Genomic DNA, 12,000 nt, shown 5'->3' with positions numbered 1-12,000 from the left:
TCACAAAACTAGGGTTGCGGCAACCATGGTAAAGCATGTTAGTGATGTTTGTAAAAAAAAGTTTAAAAGCAGTTTCAATGGTAAATACAGACTTACTTCAAATGAAGGGCTGATGTCAATCAGTAAAACAAAAAAGAAATCTATTTGTAGACTTGACAGTAGATGAAGCGTTTTGCAGGTATAGTTCTGCTTCCTCAGTTCAATAAAAAGTGTTTGGAGACAAGTTTGTATAGGCTAGGAGCACCTGACAAACACCTGAGACAGGTGTTCCTAGCCCACACAGACCATCTCTCCAGGCTATTTTTATTGACCGAAGGAAGCGGGATGACACCCAAACAATGTGCCATCTAGTGTGTTAAATAAACTTAATGCATATACACTGTTGTTTTTAAATCTTTTATCATCTTTTTGGGATGCTTTCTACCCACTCTAAACAAAGTACTGCTGCTTACTGCATTCTATTTACATCAAACCCTTTACCACTCTATTGAAAAAAAACACCTCAATTATTTATAAAAGTTCCACTTAAAAACAATACACAGGATGCTTAAAACACACTTGTCTACCATAGGCCTCAAACTGCATAAAATGGGCTTTGTAGGAATTTAAAAGTAGACTTTAAGAGTCAATAGTTTATTAGATCCTGCTGATCTCAACTTGCAGGAGATGTGGTTCAGCTGCAGCAATTATTTCAAAGGATCAGGACCTACATTTGTAAAGATAGAAATGTAGGTAGGCCAATCTTAAAAAAAAATACATTTTATGCATTTAATATAAAACTTAAGTAGAGTGAGTGGAAAATCAATGTTAGGCCCAGTGCACACCAAAACCGCTAGCAGATCCACAAAACGCTAGTGGTTTTGGGTGCGGAGTACAAGATTTGGCGCAGTGCACACCGAGCGGATTTGGATGCGATCCGCCGGCTGCATCCGCCTGTTAATCCACTTGGCTATTGTATTTTAATGGGCTGGTGCACACCAGCGGTTTGAGGTTTTTTGCAAACCGCAAACGTGCAGCAGGAGGCACATTTGCGGTTTGCTAAAAACCTCAAACCGCCGGTGTGCACCAGCCCATTCAATTACATTAGCCAAGCGGATTTTCAGGCGGATGTGGCCGACGGATCCGCTCGGTGTGCACTGGGCCTTACATGGCAGTGGCAGATGTATTTATTAACAGCCTGACTGGTGTTTTGTACTAACTGTAGATGTTGCAGGTCCCTGTACAGGGCACAGGAGATTTCAATAGTCCAGCTATGGTGCAATGAATGTGTGAACTAAGGCAGGCAGAGGTGTTTAATTTTCATGACGTTCCTTAGGTATATGTAAGATGTTTTCAGAGGATTGGTTTCTGAACTCTTATTCCCCATAATTTAATAAATCCAAGCTCTTCAAATAGTTAGATCTCAGAAGCTTTGTGTTCCTAACACTGTGGTGATAACTGGGAATAAAGCTATTTTGATGTCAGGCATTGGTCTCCAATGACAAGAAATTCTTCTCTGTCAGTAATAAAGCCTTGTACACATGTATTAGGAATGTCACCAGCAAGTAATCATTGCTTGATCCCTTGGGTGACAGTGCAGGGACGATACTGTGCAAAGCACCACTAGCCTCTAGCCTAGTGATGTATTCTGTTGTTATGCAGAAGGGAGGAGGGCTGACATAGTGGCATGCAAGTGACATCACATGGTGGGCAGGGTCAGTAAAGAATAAAACCTGTCAGCAAGTGTCCATCATTATATGCTTGGTAGATTGCTCACTGAGGCGTCAGACCCTGCTGTACAGTACACAAGCTTCATTCTCGGCAGAGGTTTTGGCTAAGTTTCATCTAGCATGTGTATGGGGCTTAGTTTCATACAGTTATGCTTGCTGATGGCCTAAAAGAATATTTTTTGACAAGGTGTGAAAATATTACCTAGGAGAAAACTCAGGAGAAGAAGTGAATTACATATGGCCCCTGGTTTCGCTAGTGTTTTGTTTTGGAAGTGCCCCTACTCAGTACAGTATTAATGACAAATAGGTAAGCAGTCTACTCTATGGTGTGAGTAAAGCTGCATAATGCTGGATGGAGAAATCTCTGACAATTCTGCCTATTCTAATCCTACAAGGCAACAGTCTCTGCACTATGTTTCTTTCTCAGACACAGCAGAACGGGAGAAGAGACAACTGGGAGGAAAATTCTCTGCATTTGTTTTTGACATTGGTATGCAAAGCATATCATGATACAAATCGCACTCAATGCTTCACAAATTGGCTTGCGGTCTAAAAATTCCAAATTCATAAAATCTAGACCAAATTCAGCTTGTGCAGCAGCACAAAAATGGAAAATGCATAGGTTGTCAAAACACACCAAGGTTCCTGGACCTCAGGGGTCCTCCTCAAATCGCTACATGTGCTCTGGTACTATAGTTAGATGGTCAGTTTGGCTAAAAAAAATACATACATACTGTACATCAAGTTCAATAAATGCTTAGAATGGAAATAATTAACAGTCCATTTTATTCCTCTGTTTAGACCTCTGTCTTACAGTGACTGTCCATCAAAGCTGGTCGGTATCATACCATTATTGTTCAAACAGTGTGGACGGGGAGGCAGTGAAAAATTTACACTAGGGCTCTGTAGTTACCAACATATATATATATATATATATATATATATATATATATATATATATATATATATTATTTTTTATTTATTTATTTATTTTATTGCATATTTTCAAAAAGAACAATAAACAATGAGCTTTGTAAGATTACCTGAAGCTCATAAAAAATAACAAAGGTGTACTGAACATCAACCAAGTATAGGTAAGATTGACCTGTCTGCCAATCTGGTGGGTAAAAAGTTTTGTAGGGTGAAGGTGTATACCAGTTCTGTAAGGGCAAAGGCAAGTGCCTAATGATGGTGTCTGGGAGATGATTGAAAAGCACAAAGGTTTAACGGTATGAGATTAAGTAAGGGCTGGTTCACACTGGTGTCTGCCCCGCGTTTATCACCGGCGTTCGGGACTCTGCGTTAAACGCTCCCATTCAAGTGAATGGGAGCGTTTGTACCGGGCTTTTACCGGCGTTTGCGCGAACACGGCATTCCAATCCCAATTTTCCCTCGCATTCGAGGCGACCCTGGACGCTACATGTAGCGTCCTGGGACAGTTAACCGCTGCGGCTAATTTCCCCCTGTGGGGAAGAAGAACGCTGACTGCAACTGAACGCCAGGGAAAGCCACTGAAAGCTCGAATGCAACGCTGACGCAACGCCGCCGAACGCAACGCCTCCGAAAGCTGGGAAGATGTCCGTGTGAACCAGCCCTAAGGAAAGACAGTACTTTCTTAATCTTATAGAAAACAGTCTGTAGTAGTGGGGGAAAACAGGTAAGCTAGTAATTAAAGAACCAATTAGATAATCTGGCTGTAAATTGAGAAGTAAGCCAAGGGATGGGTATTGCAATATTCAAATTTTGTGATCAACTCTACTAGAAGAAAATGATTAAAGACTTGGTTTGTGATTCCCTGTTGGTAAAGCCCCAGGCTCACCACGGTTTGGCAAATGAGGCCTTATTGAGGAAAGTTTGAGTACTGATGCACAGTATACGTCATGTGATCTTCCATTTCCTCAGGTCTATTTCAGTACAGCAGCTGTTGCAAAGTCAGAACAGGCAACTGTCATTTCAATGGGTACTTTTACAGTGACAGTCATTACCGGATAAAAACCACTGACATAATCTTTTTAATGAATTTCGAAATGACGCCATTACTAAACATCCAATTATAACATTATGAATACAAGAATGTATACCAACAGAATTGTTATGCCTGTTCTATATAATAAAGGAAGACTGTCATTCCTCAAGCTTTAGGCACTTGCTAATTGCGTGACAATCATAATTATTCAATTTAAGACACAAACATAAAACAGTGACAACTAAGCGGAGGAAAACAGAGTGCTGTAATCCATTAATCTATGAAACACGCTGTGTCTGTTTGATACACTTTACATATCTTGATTTTCTATTCTTTCCGCAATTCATTATCTTCTGATCGCTGTCTGTTCTGTTACATTTTATGGAGTGGAGTGCCACCGTCAATTACAAACAAGGCTGTCCGTCTGGGATCCTCTTGGGCTCTGTCTGGCCCCGTAATAAAACAAAAATCATTTACCATCAAGTCAAGCTGTGAATGCCAAATACTCTGGGAGGGAATAGAGGAAACCTTATTTTCTGTTGGTACACAGACAGGCCCTGCTGATAGACTGTACGCATCACTGTTATTAACTGGAGCTGCATTATATTACGCTGATAGCATCAAGGCCAAACAAGCCTATAATTGGAGAGCCAGGTGAAAAATACTGATTACAAAGTGTTGGTGGTGCATCCTTATGGGTCTTGAGTGTTTGTGTGTGTTGTACATTTTAAAGACTTGTGGAACTGAAGCAGCCTATTATGCTGCTATTCATCTGGGTGCAGAGCTACACCTCTAGGGGAAGTTGAAACCTCCCTCTCCAATAGGCAAATAATGTTACCATTGCAGATTAGGAAGTAAAGAAAGGTTATTTTTAGGGGAGGTTAATGTTAGACTTTGAGGCACTGCTCAGAGAATATTAGTATTAATACATAGCATCAATTCAAATTGTGAGCCGCTTGCTATGTGCAAGTCCCACTGATTTATACGTACAGTATTGTTATCTTATGCTATGTTCAGTGTTGCTCACAAATTCTCGCATCAAAAATGGCATTTTTTCGATTTCTAGAAACATTTTTGTGAAAATACATTGTATTTTCACAATACGTCAAAAATATCATAATTTTTTTACAGTGAAAGCACAAAAAAAATCATCATTTTTACCGCAAAAAATGATTTACTCACGCAAATTTGCAAAAAAAGTGAAAAATCACAAACTTATTACAAAATTATTTTCGATGGCATTTTCGCTCAAAAGTCGAATTTAACATTATTTTAGTGAAAACTGGTTTTGTTATATATGTTTAACCATATGCTGTCTAGTTGTTTGATTCAAAATCCCTGTTCGCAGTGCACACACCTTAGCGCTTGTCTACACACGTAATCACCTTAGCCTTTAACAGGCTATTAAATATTGACATTTATATGATATTTGTATGACATTACCAAGTCATTCACATTCACATAGTTAATAATTAATCAGTGTAAGGTTAATTTAATATAATTTGATAATTCATGAAATATTATCACATACTTAGGTGGTTTTACAGCAGTTACAATTATGCAATCACTTTCTAAACCATTGGCCATAAACACCAATATGCACCTGTCAAATCCATCACCGTTGCATTTGAATGTGTTCTGTGCTCACAAGACATTCAAATGTAAAGCTACGTACAGACATGCGATAACGATCGTTCGTAAGCAACGACGAACGATCAATTAAGGAGAGAAATGAAAAGGTCGTTAGTAAAGAGGTGTTGAAAGTGGGAAACGATCAGATCGTTTCCGAACGAACGATGCGGAAGTGACGAACGTATGATGCAGCGCATCTAGTATGCTAAACGTTATTCAGATCAATGAACCCGGAACGAACGTCATTGTTAATGGCCAGTAGGAAAGAGGAAGTTGCGTACAGATATATATATATATATATATATATATATATATATATACACAGGGAGAGAGAGATATAGATAGATATATCTCTATCTATGTCAACATATATCTATATATCTCTATACATCTATCTACATCTATATATACATATATATATATCTATATACATATATCTATATACATCTCTCTGTCTCTCTCTCTCTGTCTGCGCATGTACGGTACTTAACGAACGATCGTTTTTGTAACGATCAGCATACACACGTACTTTTGCTAACGATCGTCGTTACAAAAAATCCGCCAGGACGGATTTCCAGTTTGCAACGACTTCAGTCGCTGATCGTTACCCTTAATGATCGTTAGCGGTTATTTTGTAACGATCGTCGTTATAAACGATCGTTAGTCGTTCGTTACCAACGACTTTAGTCGCATGTCTGTATGCCCCATAAGTGTGTTGCAGTGATTCATCCAAATAACTGTCCTTAAAATGTTGCATGCAGCATTTTAGGAGCTGCAGTCAACCATGGACACCATGCAACTGCCAATAACAGCCACCTATTGTTATGATCCAGTTTACACGTGCATAAAGGGATGCAAAAACATGTTTTGACTCTCAGTCGTGATGTAACCATGGGGTTTAACTGCCAACACACCATCTATGTGATCTAAGCCTAGGTTCACTAATAAGTACATGCACTGCGTACTAATTAGTCTGGAGCAGTAGTAAAAGGTAAACAATATATGATGAAACCTCTTTAAGAGCAACAAGCTAAGAGGTCTAAAGCTACTGGAAACCTTAACCACTTGAGGACCGCGGTGTTAAACCTCCCTAAAGACCAGGCCATTTTTCCCTAATTAGGCCACTGCAGTTTAAGAGCTCGCTGCAGGGCCGCACAACTCAGCACACAAGTGATCACCCCCCCCCCTTTTTTTCCCCACCAACAGAGCTTTCTGTTGGTGGGGTCAGATCGCCCCCAGGGTTGTTGGTTTATTTTTTATAAATATTTGTTTTATTATTTTCTATTAAATTTTCTTATTTTTTTTTATTTACTTTTGTTTTCCCCTCTCCCTCCATCCCAGAGTCAGCCTATCACAGCGATCGGCTTCAGCCTGTCACAGCGGATTGCTCTTGTGCCCCCCATGGGGACACCTGTGTCACACGGCTGTCCCCAGTACAGTGCTGCCTTAGATCGCAGCGCTGTACAGCCTAATTAGACGGCGGTTTCGCCGTCCAACAGTCTCCGAGCGGCGATTGCTGCGGGGAGACTGAAGGCGGAGCTCTGCCTTCCAAGTAGAGATTTGCATGCATCGGCGCTCGCAATCTCCTGCTAGCTCCATAGAAGGCTGTTCACAGCAATCGGCATGGAGCAGTCCTGGGGCTGACACCGCGTTCACGCCAGTTGCCGTAAAGCGGTCAGCTAGTAGTTAAAGGGGCCCATACACTGGTCAATTTCAGCCATCGATTGATCAGAAATCGATTCTATCAAATCTATTGATCAATTTGCAGCCGATTTCGATCAGTTTGATGTATTTGACAGGATGGAAAATCTAGGTCGATCTTCTGCTGGCAGCAGATCAATGGCCTATAGAGTTACATTGGATCTAAAGGTCCAATAATGCAGTTAGATAGATTTACGATAGATTTCATTCTCAAATATATTGGAAATCTGTTCCTAGTGAGTGGCACACATCAGATAGATTCCTGTCAGATTAAACTTGACAGAAATCTATCTGATGGTCAGATCTGCTGCAAATCTATAAGTGAATGGCCACCTTAATGCATGTGTTGCTTCTCTTTCTACAATCACTAAAGGGATATTTTGAGAAATAAAAAAAAGAGTATACTCACCTCATACCCAGTTTAATCAGGACAGATAGTGAAGAGAAGTTATCCAGCAGGAGCAAATACAAAATTTAAATGTCATGGATGTCTAAGGGATCATTCACATTATGTTGGACTGCACGTTATGTGTAATCTGCATGATAGATTCAGCCTACCAAGAAAATAATAATAATTATAATAGCTTATTGATTACTTCTGACTTTTTCAATAAAGCTTAAATGTTATAGCCTTGCTTCAAGCTGGAAATTTCAGCTCTATTGCTAGTGCTCACTAGACTAGAGGAACTCCAGGTGTACAGAAAGTAATTTGCTGATTATCACAGCTACATAGGCAGAGATGAGCTTGAGTTACAGCTTAGCAAATTTCCACAGGTTTGAAACTGAACTAATCAAACACAGTTACAGGTAACCAGCTTACTACTTAAAGTAGACCTAAACTCTTCTCTAGAAGATAAGCATCAACATAATAACCTTTAAATGCTTACTGCACCATGTGCAGTAATCACATCCTGGGAAACTGCATTTGAAGTCCCAGGGCCGCGAAAATTAGTCTATGGGAGCGGGCGGCACATGCAACTGCACAAGCTACTGTATGGGCCCTTTTCCACTAGCAATCGCTAGCGTTCACGCTGAACGCTAGCGATTGCTGAATCGCAATTACCGGCGATTCCCCGACGTTTGCGGGCGCGATTTTGCTATGCTATGCACTGCATAGCAAAATCGCGGCAAATATCGCTCCGCCGCGCGTTCGCGTTCCCGGCAAAAACAAATCGCGGTAGTGGAAATGACCTACCGCGATTCCTATGTTAAAAAGCAAACCGTAGCGATTGTAAAATCGCTAGCGGTTTGCGTTTTTGCGATTCAGTCAGCGCAAACGCGCTGGTGGAAAAGGGCCCTTACCGCCGGTTAGCGTGGAGATGAATGGGAACACAGATCCCATTAATTAATCTAAGTCCCCGAGTCAATGAACGGTGGCATCTATTAGATGCCTGTGTCATTGTATCTTCTGTGTGTTACACTGCCATGCATTATATAATGACTGAGGACATCTTGTGGCCAAATAGTAAAACTACATCACAACACATTTTATTTAAAAAAAATACCTACACTTACAGCTAAAATTAACTATTTTCCTCCCACACTCCCCCATAGTATCCAAACTTTTTTTTACATGTATAAAAAAAAAAGTACATAAAAAAAATACATAAATAGTTGCCTTAGGGACTGAACTTTTTTAAAAGGTATGTCAAGAGGGTACAATACTGTTATTTTTTAATTGCGGGCTTATAAATAGTGATGGACGCAAAACTGAAAATATGCACCTTTATTTCCAAATAAAATATTGGTGCCATACATTGTACTAGGGAAAATGTTGCAATAACTGGGACAAATGGGCAAATAAAATGTGTGGGTTTTATTCACAATAGAAGATTTCATTTTAACACTATAATGGCCAAAAACTGAGAAATAATGATTTTTTTTCATTTTTTTTCTTATTATTCCAATTAAAATGTGTTTAGAATAAAATAATTCTTAGCATAATGTGCCTCCCACAGAAACAATGTTTATTTCCTGGTATCCTAGAAGCACAAAAAGGGTTAACCTCCCGTGTTTACATATTAGCCCAAAACAAGTATTGCGCAACAGTTCATACACAGCTGACAGCTCCAATTTACACTTGCTGATAACTTGCAGATAAGGGAGAATTAGACAGGCTGTTCTCTGTAAACGCACAAAGGTTGAATGTGTCTGTGTTTTCCTTGTCTGTTGTCCAAGAGTTTAGATCCATTTCAACCAGAAACTATTGGGTTTTATTGGCCCATTTTCAAATCAGTGGAATGTGTATGCCAAGTTGACCTTCAAGCTATTCTCTATAGTATTTAGGCAATGCCATGGGTTTTGCCATTATTTGAGTCAGTACAGCTAAATTTCAATATAATTCTATGATGATTTGCACTGTGACTGACTGATGACTTTAACCCTCTGGGGGATAATCCCGAGCTGAGCTCGGGGTAAGCCGCCACAGAGGATTTCTCAGGCCCTGGTGGGCCGATTTGCATAATTTTTTTTTGTTGCACGCAGCTAGCACTTTGCTAGCTGCATGTATATACCGATCGCCGCCGCTCCGCGTTGATTCGCTGCTACTCGCCGTGCAGCGCCGCTCCCCCCCCCAAGACCGAACACGGTAAATCCAGCGCTGGAGACTTGGGCGCAGCAGCGCAGGAGACTTGGGCGCAGCCGGCGCCACCATAGGCCGTAATAGGAACTACGGCTATCGCAGGCACAGGGAGTAACTTCAGCGCCGTCAGAAGACGGACCTGAAGTTGCTTTTAAAACAATAATTCGGATTCCAGCGATTGCTGGAAGCCGAATTATTTCATTCCCCCACTATCCATGTCGGCCTGGAGGGGGAATAGTAATTAACACGGCCCGGACTTGTGCGGCAGCAGGATCAGCCATATACTGGCTGTGTCCTACACCCAAGTCTCCGGCGCCGTTCTCTCTCGTACGCCCCCAAGACCCCGTGCGCAGCCTGGCCAATCAGTACCAGGCAGCGCTGAGGGGTGGATCAGGACTCCCTCTGATGTCACGACGTCGTTGACGTCGATGACGTCATCCCGATCGCTGCCATGGCGACGGGGGAAGCCAAACAGGAAATCCCGTTCTGAACGGGATTTCCTGTTTGCTTTGATTGCCGAAGACGATCGGAGGGGGTGGGGGGATGCCGCTGCACAGCGGCTATCATGTAGCTAGCGCTAGGCTAGCTGCATGATTAAAAAAAAAATAATTTTTAAAAAATGTGCTGCGCCGCCCCCTGGCGATATTATTGTATCGCCCAGGAGGTTAAGCTGTACTCATCTAACGTCTGTTTACAAAGAAAAACATTTCAACATGTGTTCTTGAGAAAGGGCTACCTAGGCCAGAAATATTATGCTGTTCATCTGATGCCTGTTCACTATTAAACTAGAAACCAGTATCTGATCTTGGCGTGAGCCCCAGACTACCATTTGATTGCAAGAGGCTATTGGACATGTCCCTTTTGTTGGACCCTGGCACAGCAATTTTTAATGTCTATACATGCAGACATGTGCCACCTACTAGCAGATACAGACATTTATATTGAAGATTCCTTCTGGCAATCAGTTAGCTTTCATAGTGCTATTTAAAGAATAACTGTCATGCATAAAGTAAAAAAAACAATTATTTATTTTTATCTGGTAAACAAGTGATAAAGATGCTAACCAGGCAATCCAAAAGTTAAAAATCACCGTATTTTTCTTCTCCATAAAACATCATTCCCAAGTTTCCCTGGCTCTTATTTGGTACATCTGCTGCACAAAGGAAGTTGGAAGGCATGCTGGGTTTTCTTTTTTTTCTTCTTTACTTTCCCCTCAAACATAGCTAATGCAGCCTGATTGGCTGAAGCCTCTTTCCCTCCTGTTTTTCCCCTCCCACACCTATGTTCCTCTCTGATTGGCCAATATTTCTCATGCTGAGACAATGCACTTTTCTACTGCAGAACTGGATGGGAGTGTCTGAAGACTGGGAGGAGGGTGGGCAATGATACAAAGACAGAGTAAGGGAGGAAATTATGTCAGGATTGGGTACAAGAGAGACACAGACAAAATGGAAAATCCTAAGAAAGATTTTCTCTTTTATTACTATAGAAAAATCACTAAAATCAAAATGTGGACAGTGCAATACATATGTTACTGTACATAACTAGAGCAAGTATTAATCTACTTATATGTGTGTGTTTTTTACTGAGATAGTATGGCTGAAAAGTACAGTCTTAAAGATGGAGGATGGGGTGGGGGGTATTTAGGATTAAATTCCTAACGTATTTTTTGGAATTGAGTCGCTACGGAATATAAGACGCTATGGAATATAAGACGCACCTAGGTTTAGAGGGCAAAAAACAGGACACAGAAATATATACTAAACCTAGTGTGTCCATGTTCCAGGAGTGTTTTGTAGATATTCTCCCCCAATCATTGTCCTCCTGCATCCCTTTGTGTCCTCCTGTGTCCACTTCTGCCCACTATGTGTACCCTTCTGTCCTCCCTGTCTCCTCCATTGCTCCCCCGTGTGTCCCCCTGTGTCCCCAACTGTGTCCTCCTTATCCCCCTTATGCTCCCCTGTGTCCTCTCCTGTCCTGTGCTGCTCCTACTTCCCCTGTGTACCCTCCTGCCCCCCCCCCCTGTGTTCTCTTCTGCCCCATTGTGTCCCCTTCTATTCCCTCTTTGTCCCCTCCTGCCCCCCATGTCTCCTACTGTTCTTCCTCCTGCCCCTCTGTGTCCCCTCCTGCCCCTCTGTGTCCCCTCCTGTTCCCCCGTGTCCCTCTCTTGTCTGTCTGTGTTCCCTCCTAGCCCCATTTCCTCCTGTTCCCTCCCCTGTCCCTCTGTGTTCCCTCCTGCCCTCCCCCCCAGTCTCCTCCTGTTTCCCCATGTATCCTCTCCTGCCCTCCACACCTGCATGTTTCCTCCGCTTCCCTGCGTGTAATATAATTAGAGGCTCATAGGAAAAACTATTCCAGCAACGATCAGCAGTCCTCATCTTGCGTGTGGCTCCCCCAGTGAAGGCTTCTGC

Source organism: Hyperolius riggenbachi, chromosome 6, assembly GCF_040937935.1.
Source record: "Hyperolius riggenbachi isolate aHypRig1 chromosome 6, aHypRig1.pri, whole genome shotgun sequence".
Taxonomy (NCBI): Eukaryota; Metazoa; Chordata; class Amphibia; order Anura; family Hyperoliidae; genus Hyperolius; species Hyperolius riggenbachi.
Note: the sequence above shows the minus strand (reverse complement) of the source record.